General features: G+C 39.2%; 1 protein-coding gene and 1 long non-coding RNA gene across 2 annotated transcripts in view; both read right to left on the reverse strand.

Annotated features, from left to right (window-relative positions):
- The window catches only part of SYN2 (synapsin II), a 201528-nt gene that overhangs the window by 148852 nt on the left and 40592 nt on the right, over window positions 1-12084 (reverse strand). The window lies entirely within an intron of this gene.
- LOC118501626 lies at window positions 1687-5486 on the reverse strand. The gene is made up of 2 exons (XR_004904261.1): window positions 2163-5486; window positions 1687-2125 (listed from the first exon to the last, which is right to left on the reverse strand). It is a non-coding gene; the product is annotated as an uncharacterized LOC118501626 (long non-coding RNA).

Below are 12084 nucleotides of genomic sequence, written 5' to 3' on the forward strand. Positions count from 1 at the left end.
CAGATATTGTTAGTCACTGACTGTTAGATAAAACTTTTGCTCTTTGTCAGATTCTCTCAGCTATATTTACTCTATCTTCAGCTACCACCACTGTAATTCTGTGTGGGCTCAAATAGTTCCATTTCCTGCTATACACCCTGAGTCTCTGGCTCCTCCCACAACTTCCAGATTTAGATGAAGTGTTTATCCCCAAATTGCCAGACACATCTGATGATGCAACCAGGAAGGGTGAGGAGGGGGATGTTACTCTTCATGGGGCAAAATTTAACTATGGGACACAGATAAAACCCTGGAAGTCAACAGATAAAATCTCTTTCTCTCTTTCTGAAGAACTATTCTAACAATTTTCAGTACAGCGTATATGAAAATGTTCTGAGTGGGTAAGTAGGTGAACTGGCTAAATGACCAGCTCTTATCTCTTCAAGGCTTGTGAAACAATGGCCAGTACAGTAATGCATCACCTTATATTTGCTTCCCATTCTTCCTGCCTCACTTGCCTCTACCCTCATTCTTGCTGTCCTGGGATTATACCCCCCAAAAGAATTGGCATTTAATGACTGCTCAATCTGTTATTTAAAGAGCATGGACCAAGTTAGAGGTTATGATACACTCTAATGAAACACAAAATTTTTCAATTTAGATTTGTAAAAATCATTCGAGGAAAAACATCAGAGTGCTATTAATTCCAGGGGGAAAAAGCTGTGTAAGGTTAGTGTTGTAATCATATATCATCTAGCTGTGCAGAAAATAATATTACATAATATAATAATAATGTTAAACACTGCTACTGAGAAATTATCGGGTTGTAACGATCATGATCTCCCAGTAGTACAAGTTGTGGAAAATTAAATTTGTGGAGGGACAGTAAAGGAGTGGAAAACTAAGCTTACCTCTACCCAGGTAATGAGAAAAAGGATCACTCAATCAAATATCTATTCCCTTGTTCTAAAGTAATTATTCAGTATCTGATCTTGCACAGGTTGTCTAATTTACCTTTGTCTCAGTCTCTTCATTTGTCAAATGGGAAAAATACCTGCCATGCCTTTTGCAGCAGAGTTATAAATGCAAAATGAAACAATATGTGTGGAAATATGTGGAAAAACAGAAAGGTCATCTTTCAAAAGAGAATGATTAGCAAGTTCATTAGCTTGCCCAATGCAAGCAGCATTTGGGGGTCAAAAAGAGAAGTGGGATATGAGTCCAAATCCTCTAACATATTACTTCTTTGAATCTTTGAAGGCTAAATGGCAGGTACCAAGATAAGAATTTCAAGAATGTTATAATCCGCTGGCATTAAAAAAAAAGTATCTCTTTTCCTTAGGAAGGAGGAAGATACCACGTTGATTAAAATCTTGTTTTAATCAAGATTACCCATAGGCCTAGCTCCTAACTTTTTCCTGTCTCTATTCTCTCCACCACTCTCTCTATGTAGCTTACTTTTCCTAACCTTTTATTATGTTATCCACAAACCAGGGACATAGAGAGAGTTTCTACAAATAATGGCTCCAAATCTCTAGATCCTATGTCCTCTCTGTAAGTTTGTATTAGTTTCTCTGGTCCATTCAAATTTTGATTTATCTTGCCCTTTTTTAACAGTCAACTTAATTTTTTCTTTGAAGTATAACCAAATTATTTTTAACATTTGATTAAATTCTATCCCATCTTTACAAATCTGAACTCCCAGACACTGCATGAATTCTGAAGAACAGCAAACATGTCTTTTACTTCTAAGCCCTAAGCACAACAACAGAAGTTACTTAACCTCTTTATGCTTCTAGTTTTTCTTCCATAAAATGTGGATAATACCTTACAAAGATACGGTGAGGCTTTTAAAAGCACATATATGAGAGAGTCTAGCATAAGGACAAGCATGTATCTAGCATCCGACAAATGTTTGCTGAATCTAAATACTAAAATGAGGACAATATCCATCTCATGATTGGTGCGATGATTAAATAAGGATATGTCAACATATTTTAAAACCAAACCATTGTCAAAGACAAAGAATTATCATCATTCAAAAGCACAACATAAACAGAATGAAAGAGGAAACTACCAGGGAGCCAACTCAGAAGCAGTACCCCACATGGGAAATATATGGTGGATATAATAGGATATCTGGCCTCTGAAAACCTTCGTTCTTGGGTAAGCTGAATGAATACCTGAATTTTTTCCTGAAGACATGAGAGCCTAATTCCTCAGGCACACACAAGCCATAAACCAGATTCTGTTGTATAATGTGCTTCAAAGGACATTCTTTGCAAATGACCCATTTAAGGAATATACCCTCTGGTCCAGAGATCTTTGGTAAGCCATTTCCAAGTGGGTGGTGCAGAACCTCAAGATGTACTTAAAGCAGGAGTAGCTTGGAACTAACAGTGCTCATAAAACGAAGGATATTGACCATAGGATTTCTAGACCTTGCAGTTTTGACATTTGGGGATTCATTTGTACTAAGAAAACTTACTGGGGCAGCAGTTTAAAGAACAGACCACCACCACCCAAAACTAGAAGACCAGCAGTAGCTCTAGAAAAGAAATTATCAGTCCCTGTCACCTTGCCATAGGTGCAAAACAATGTAGCAACTCCTCTTAGCACAATACCCTCTATTTGTGTTCCTATAATAAAGAATACTCTTCACTGAAAGACACCAAGAGAACCTAAAGAAACTGACACTATAGATCCCCTTGCCACACTCCTGTGAGGTCATCTTAAAGTCCTGTTAATCCAGAAGGCTATAATTTTTCTGCTAAAAATACCATATAGGCTTTATTACTTCTTTTATCCTCAGAATCAGAGCTGCTTTTATGGAGTAGACACTTAAACAGTCAAAAGCAGAATCCTTGTCCAGACTTTTCTGATGACTTGCTGTACTCCTTTTCACAAGGCACTTGCCCTTTCACTATTCTTCCTTCTGAATCTGTTTTCTCTATATTTAAAGTGAAGAAGTTAGATGAGATGATCACAAGGTCTACAAATCTACAGAACAATTCCAAACTGGAGTCATCACTGTCAAGGAATCTACACTTAATGAAGGGAGTAATTTAGGATCTGCTGATCAAATATTCTTGAAAAGAATTATAATCATTAACAGCCTAAGAAGAACTGCTAAAATTGGTTTATGTTGTGCAGGTTTAGTGCCTGCTTGGAATTTTCCAGGGTACTGATCCTATCCCTTCCTGGTTTCTACTCCGAAAGTAAGCTGGTTTCCAAATCTATCAACCACCCAGACAGAGGTGTGGCACAAACATGCATTGCCCAATGGATATACAAGTGACAAAAGAGAAGAATGTCATAAAAGAAAACAACACAGGACTGTAAAACAAAATGATTCAAACCATGGTTTTTCATTCAACATGAATTAGCTATTTCACAGGAAGTCGTATACCATTTCCTATACACCCCCAAGCCATCTACAGCCCTCTTATACCAGACTAGAACCTAGGGTCCCTCAACCTTCAATCTAATATTCTTTCCACAATTCCTCTCTGCTTCACTTTTGAACCTCAATGTAAAATTTCTAAAAGTTATACTAAACCAAAAGAATTCAGACTAGCTTACTTATATTACACCTAGCATAATGGCTGGCAAGCCCTAAGTGTTTAGTAAATGTTTGATAATGAATGATAAATAGAAGATCATAAGCATTTCTAAACTACAAGTCCTTCCAAGTTTCACTATGTCTCCTCTGCAAATTCCTAAGACCCTAATATCCTATCATATACAGTCAGAACTCAAAGGACACAAGCTTCTAGGGCTTAGGTCTGCATGTGACTGCAAAATTAATAAACAAGCTGATATGATGAATAAAATAGACACTGCTTATGTTTACTGCTGAAATTTCAATATAGTGATTATAAACAGGGATATAAAATTGGACAAACTTGGATTTGAACTCCAACTATCACTTACTTACTACATGACTTGGGCATATTACTTGCCTTTCCTAAGCCAAATTTGATTTATTTATAAAATGGAAGAATATAGTATGTACCCTCATAAGACTGATGAGAGGATATGTAAAATACCATATTAAAGCAACTTACTAGGTAGGCACCCCTTATATTGTCTTATAAGACTGGCACAATGTCTGGCATATAATTAGTGCTCCATATTATCATCTTTACAATAAATTACTGGATGCTATAATTAAATTAAAGACTTTGTGTGTGAAAAAGCAGTCTCAAAAGAATTCAAATAATTTTGTAGTTAAAAAATAATGAGGGCTTCCAGTCAAGATGGCCGAATAGGTAAATGTAGTACTCCTATCCTCCCACACCCACATTAAAATTACAACTGAACGACAGAACACCATCATTCAGAACTGTCTTAAATCTAGCTGAACAGAAGTCCTACAACTAAGGATATTAAGAAGAAGCCAAGTCAAGCCTAGTAGAAAGGGTGGAAATTCACATGGGCTGGTCCCACATCCACATGCAATGGGAGAGATATCTCAGATACAAAGGTGCCCCCTGAGGAGCTAGGGACCCCAGTCCATGGTTCCAGTGTCAGCAAGAGAAGTACCATAATTTCTGGCTGTGAAAACCAACAAAGAAGGTGGCTGAGTGAGACAGGGGCTTCTGGAGCCCCAGTCATTCCTCTTAAAGTGTACATGCACAGACTTCTCAGAATCACTCACTCTGAGCTACAGCACTAAGGCAGCAGCTTGAAAGGCACCAGAGACATACAGGGAGGAATTTAATGGTCTAGCATAAGAGCAAGGTTTGAGGGGCAGCTTTCTCCCACAGAGAAGTGCTGCAAAGACCATTGTTCCTTTTCTAGGCCTTCTCCACAGTGAGCCAGCAGGCAAGTGCCATATTCGAGTCTCCATTAACCTGGCTAACACTATTCACCCCACCCTGGTAATGCTCTGAAAACCTGCTCCACCCAATTCATGGGTCCACCCAAGACATTTCCAGTGGCTTTTCCAGGGGGTGAAGGGGAGTCACAGAAAATGCTCAGTCAACAAGAGACAAATAATGGGCCTTTTGCCTTTAAAAACAGCAGCACTTGGAGGATAGAATACTCCAAGTACATACATGATAAAAGGTCTCACAAGCAACAAGTATGAAGGAAACTAAAATAATCTCACACCAGGTAACCACCTTTAAATCTGAACAGTTAGAGTAAAAAACGTGTTAATAGCTCTCTTCAAATGACAGAGAACATTCACATACTGGCTCCTTAACACCTACAACAACCAAAAGAGAAAGGCATCAGAAAGAACTTTCCTGCCAATTTACAAATAAAAGCAATCTGTCTTAACAAATCTTCTGGGTGATTCTGATGAACACCAAAGTTTGAGAACCACTGCCCCTGTCCATCACTCTCAACCTATCTTCTTTTTTGTCTTTATTCAACTTGGATTCTATAACGTATTTCAACAACCTAAATTTCCTTTCTCTTTTATTCTGTCCACCTCATAAAACCTCAAAAACCTCATAAGCTCAAGTATCCATCTTCTCCAAATGTGTCCCCAATTGCTGAGGAATGCCAAGAAAGAAAGAAAGAAGAAGAAAAAAGAGAGAGAGAGAGAGAGAGAGAGAGAGGGAGGGAGGGAGGGAGGGAGGGAGGGAGGAAGGAAGGAAGGAAGGAAGGAAGGAAGGGAAGGAAGGAAGAAAAGGAAGGAAGGAAGGAAGGAAGGAAGGAAGGAAGAAGGAAAAGGAAGGGAGGGAGGAGGGAGGAGGAGGGAGGGAGGGAGGGAATCAGGGAGATTGGCACCTCAACAGGCCTTCAGTGGTCAATAAATCGTGTGTTTGGTCGAAAGACAATGGTGATTTCAAATCTTATTCTTTCCCTCTCCTCCTTCCTTTCTCATTCTCAGTAGATGACCTAGCCTCCTACTTAGCAAAGAAAATAGAATCCACCAGATGGATACATCCTCAACTTCCTACCATCTAATATATATACACAATTTTCTGTATCTTCACCCATATTCTCATCCATCCCTTCTGTTAAAATGATAAATCAGGTGGCCCTCCTCTTATCTAAGACCTGTGAGCTGGACCTGATTTCCTTTTTCTCTTCAAGAAAACTCACATTATCAATTATTCTCTCTCCATATTATTTACCTTTTCCTTAATTATAGCATATTACTGCTATAATTGGTATCTTAGTATATGTAATAAAATACCATACCATCACGGAAAGAAAGAGTATAAAGTCTTTCTACCTCTTATGAACAGTAATACAATATGCTTTCCTGAAGTTCAAACCCATATACCCAATTTCCCATAGCCATCCTCTACCTAGATGTCTTACAAGCATGTCAAACACAACATCTCTAAAATCACAGTGTTCTTCATCTCAGAAAACAGATCCCCATCTACCCAGGGTCCCAATCAGAAACCTAACTGGCATACTTTTCTCTCTCCTTCTCCTTCATTTCCCATCTAATCAATCATCAAGTCCTGACAATCTTACCTGTTAAGTATTTCCTTTATTATTCTACCTGTCTCCATCTCCACTGCCACTATTTTTGTCCAAGTCACCATCATATCTTAGCTGGGTTTCCAAGATGGCTTTTTTTTTTTATTGGCCCTGGCTGGTGTGGCTCAATGGATTGAGTGCTGGCCTGTGAACCAAAGGGTCACTGGTTCCACTCCCAGTCAGGGCACATGCCTGGGTTGCATGCCAGGTCCCCAGTTAGGGGTGCACAAGAGGAAAACACACATTGATGTTTCTCTCCCTCTTTTTGTCCCTCCCTTCCCCCTTCTCTAAAATAAATAAATAAAATCTTTTAAAAAACATTAAAAATTTTTCTTGAATTTATTGGGGTGACATTGGTTAACAAAATTATCTCAGTTTCAAGTGTACAGTTCTAAAATACATCTGTATATTGTATTGTGTTCACTATCCAAAGTCAAATTTCCCTCATGTAATCACCATACTATTATCTGAGTTTGAGGGTTTGTTTTTTGTTTTGTTTTGATTTACTTAATCCCTGCACTTGTTACACCCAGCCCCACCCCCAGCTTCCCTCCCCTGGAGAGTATTATGCTACATGAAATAAGCCAATCAGAGAAAGACAAATACTGTATGATTTCACTTATATGTAGATTCTAATAAACAAAATAGAAACAGACTCACAGATATGCAATAGCCTTTTTACAAATATTTTATTGTTATTATATTATAGTTGTCCCAAATTTTTCCCCCTTTGCCCTCCTCTGCCCAGCCCACCTCCCCCTCCCACAGTCAATCCCCACACTGTTGTCCATATCCATGGGTCATTCATACATATTCTTTGATTAGTCCCCTTCCCCTTTTTCTACCATTATCCCCCTCCCCACTCCCCTCTGGTCACTGTCAGTCTGTTCCATGTTTTCATGCCTCTGGTTCTATTTTGCTCATTAGTTTATTTTGTTCATTAGATTTGTCTTATAGGTGAGATCATATAGTGTTTGCCTTTCACCAACTAGCTTATTTCACTTAGCATTATATTCTTCTCCAGTTCCACCCATGCTGTCCCAAACGGTAGGAGTTCCTTCTTTCTGTTGCGTAGTAGTCCGTTGTGTAAACGTACTACAGCTTTTTAATTCACTCATTTACTGCCCTTCTTAATGGTTTCCCAGCAAACACATTTCTCTTCCTCCAATCCAGTCTCCACTAGATTGCAGCCACAGCAGTCATTTCAAATAAACATCTAATTGTGGCTCTCTTCTATCAAACTGTAATAACTTCCAATTTCTATTAGAATAAAATACAAAATCCTTAGCAAAGCCTAGAAGCCTGTGCATGACCTAGCCTCTAGTCTCATTTCACATCCTTCCCCTGCTCTACATTCTAGTCACACAGGGCAGTATTTTTCAAAACTATGCTCTTTCCTTTTCAGGAGCTAAGCAGATGTTCTTTCTCCTAAAATGTTGTTCACCTAATTTGCCTTGCCAACTCCTATTCATCCTTCAGGTCTCAATTTAAATGCAATATCCTCTGTGAAACCTTTTCTAACCCCTCAGGTTTAGTCAAGAGGATTTTAATTCCTCCCCTCCCCACACACACACAATTTACCAGATATTCATTTATTTATTCATTCAGCAAATATTTATTGAGCACCTAAACTATACCAGTTGCTGTGCTATGTACAGAGGCTGTAACTGTGAACAATACCAACAGTCTCTTTCCTGACTAAAACTTAAGTCCTAGTGGAAAATATGATCTTAAACAAATGATTATTTAATTACAGTTGTAATAAATACTATAAGGAGAAGTACAGAGTGCTTTCATAACAAATGAATGTCCGGTAAATGAGAGAAGGAAGGGATTCAAATCCAGGTCTTCTGACTCCAAAGTGCTTTTGTCCCTACTATACTCTGCTGTAAATTCAAGCTTCATTTTTATTTCTAAGCATAACTAATTTTAACTATTTTCTACTTAACTCCAGCAGATTCAAATTCTGCACAGTTCTCTCCCATGCCTCTCAGAGGCAATACTAAGCTCACCACCACTCAACATGGCAGTACTCCACAGGGTCCACAATCAGATCACTATGAACACTATTCTGGGAGGGGCAGGGACTGTGGAGAGTAAATGACATAAAAAATGGTTACAATACAGTGCAAGGCTATATGGAGAGGACTATGGGAACACAAAAGATGGAAAGATTTTAACTGGAGCAATAAGCTAAGTGAAAGTACTCTGTAAAATGTAAAACATCACTCAAATGATTGTTATTAGTTCTGGCAGTATTGTGCTGGTCTCTAAGCAATGGAATCCTTCAAGGACAAAAAAGTAATACCTATTCAAATAGATACAAACCATGTATATATTCAAATCAGTACAGCCATTTACTTATTTAACTCCCTCCCCCCACAAAACCTAAACTATATTTCTCCTCATTCACTCTTAGTATCTCATTTTACATTTTACAAACAAAATTCTATTGTGTTTTACTTTTTATATGATCTTAATGCGTCAGAAAAAGTGTTAAAAGTGTGACATTTTAAATTTATTATAATCACTCCTCAGTCATTAAGTTGTCACTGAAGTTATAAAAACATTAAAATACTAAAGGCAGTAAACTCCATTTAAATTCATTTTTTAGTGCAGATTTTGTTAAACTATAGGTACAGCCACCTGGTGGTGGTATAGTGGAATCACACCAGATTGAAAGGGGACATGACCATCCATTAATTCATTCAGTTACAGTTTACATTTAATATTATTTTGCATTTGTTTGCACTGGTATATAGCATATTGGTTAGACAATCATATACTCTACAAAGTGTTACCACTGGTATTTCCAGAGTCCAACTGGCACCATACACAGTTATTACTGTATTATTGACTGTATTTCTTATGCTATACTTTACATCCCATGATCATTTTATTTTTTATTTTTTTATTTTTATTTTTATTTTTTTATTTTTAATATATTTTATTGATTATGCTATTACAGTTGTCCCATTTCCCCCCTTCTCTCCCCTCCACCCTGTACCCCCCTCCCACCCACATTTCCCCCTTTAGTTCATGTCCATGTGTCATACTTATGAGTTCTTTAGTTTCTACATTTCCCGTACTATTCTTGCCCTCCCCCTATCTATTTTCAACCTACATTCTATGCTACTTATTCTCTATACCTTTTCCCCCTCTCTCCTCCTCCCACCCCCCTGCTGCTAACCCTCCATGTGCCCTCCATTTCTGTGGTTCTGTTCCTGTTCTAATTGTTTACTTAGTTTCTTTTGGTTTTGCTTAGGTGTGGTTGTTAATATTTGTGAGTTTGCTGTCCTTTTACTATACATGTCTTTTCTTTATCTTCTTTTCTTAGATAAGTCCCTTTAGCATTTCATAAAATAAGGGCTTGGTGATGATGAACTCCTTTAACTTGACCTTATCTGAGAAGCACTTCATCTGCCCTTCCATTCTAAATGAGAGCTTTGCTGGATAGAGCAATCTGGGATGTAGGTCCTTGTCTTTCATGACTTGGAATATTTCTTTCCAGCCCCTTCTTGCCTGTAAGGTCTCTTTGGAGAAATCAGCTGACAGTCTGATGGGAACTCCTTTGTAGGTTACTGTCCCCTTACCTCTTGCTGCTTCTAGGATTCTCTCCTTCGTTTTTACCTTGGCTAATGTAATGATGATGTGCCTTGGTGTTGTTTCTTCTGGGGTCCAACTTCTTTGGGCTTCTCTGAGCTTCTTGGATTTCTTGGAAGACTGTTCCCTTTGCCATATTGGGGAAGTTCTCCTTTATTATTTGTTCAATACACGCTCAATCTGTTGCTTTTCCCCTTCCGATTCTGGTACCCCTATAATTCGGATATTGGAATGTTTAAAGGTGTCTTGGATGCTCTTAATCTTTTCCTCAATTTTTTGAATTCTTATTTCATCATGCTTTCCTGCTTGGTTGATTCTATCTTCCTTCTGGTCCACTGTATTGTTTTGAGACTCAGATTCCTTCCTTTCACTATTGGCTCTCCTCCGCATGTCTTCCTGCATCTGTTTTATGGTAATCTGCATTCTTTCATCTAAATTTCGTCCAAAATCAACCAGTTCCGTGAGCTTTCTGATCACCAGTGTTTTGAACTGCGCATCTGATAAATTGGCTAATTCTTGGTCGCTCAAAAGGATGAGTCCTGGGGGACTGATCTGCTCTGTTGAAAACATATTTTTTTTTTCCCTGTCTCTCCTTTTTTTTTTTTTTCTGGTCTGGTTGCTCTTGTTACAGTGGGGGGCGGAGCCTTAGGTGCTCACCGGGGCTAGGCACCCCAGTTGCTAGATTGTGACGTTATATGTGGGGGCGGGGCGGGGCGGGGCGGGGCGGGGCGGGGGCAGGAGTGGGAGCGGGATGGGAGAAAACAATGGCGGTAGTTCCGTTCCCCTGGACTCAGACCCTTGTCTGGGCTTCCGGGCCGCGAGTTCTGCCCTGGTCCACAATCGCTACCCCTCTGGGTCTGCCAGCCGCAGCTTGCATACTCAGGGATCACCACTGCCTTCTTGCGTGCCGGATGGCTTTTGCGCCGATTTCGCGCCAAACCTTCCCCCGACCTCCGCGCGCCGCCGACCCGAGCCAGCCCCGCGCCCGCCCGGCTCGTCTCTCCTACCAGTCCCGATGACCGCGTCTACTTCAACTTCTTGGCTGCCCGACTTCCATTCAGATAAATCCTCTGCCGGATCTGGGTGTTATTCTGATAGTAAATTATTGTTGTAAATTATTGGTTTTCTAATCTTGGTTGTACGAGGAGGTACGGTGCGTCCACCTATTCCTCCATCTTCCCCATGATCATTTTATAACTACTAATCTGTACTTCTCAATCCCTTCACCTTTTTCACCCAGTCCTCTCCTCTTTCCCCTCTAGCAATGTCAGCTTGATATTATCTCTTTCATCTGTAAAGTCTTATCATTTCTATAAACCCACTGCCACAGAACACAATAAAATATAGAAAATCTGTACTAACGGTATTTTTCTTATTCCCCAATAGCAGGAATATTCTATAATTCACAAAGAACCACAACAAGGTAGACTTATAGTTAAATGGGATGCCAGTTACTCATCTAGAAATCTCAGTGGCTTCATACACTTCTATAAAACTAGGTAATGATGACCCAAGATAAAAGAGAACTATTTTGATGGGTTCTAATGTTTAACCAAATGTCTTTACCAGATTCCAAACATGTCATACCTATTTCCTTAAAGATTTGGCCAGGGAGTAAAAGGGAGAAAACTGTACTTGAACAATGATTAAAAAAAAAAGATTTGGCCAAATTTTCAGAGCTGGTAACTGACAGTGCTATGATTTTGTAAACCAACTGAAACATCAGTGTTCCAGTTTAACTATAGGAAAACATAATGACAATTTAGCACCAAGAACATCTAGGCCACCAACCTAAATTATTCTGACTTTTTAAAAACCTGATAATTTCAAATAGGTATAAAGATAGAAGTAGCCCTGGCTGGTGTGGCTCAGTGGATTGAGCTCTAGTCTGTGAACCAAAAGGTCGCCGGGTGGATTTCCAGTCAGGGCACATGCCTGGGTTGCAGGCCAGGTCCCCAGTAGGGGGTGCACGAGAGACAATCACACATTGATGTTTCTGTCCCTCTCTTTCTCCCTCCCTTCCCCTCTCTCTTTATTTATTTTATTAAAAAT

The sequence above is a fragment of the Phyllostomus discolor genome, chromosome 7 (assembly GCF_004126475.2).
Source record: "Phyllostomus discolor isolate MPI-MPIP mPhyDis1 chromosome 7, mPhyDis1.pri.v3, whole genome shotgun sequence".
Taxonomy (NCBI): Eukaryota; Metazoa; Chordata; class Mammalia; order Chiroptera; family Phyllostomidae; genus Phyllostomus; species Phyllostomus discolor.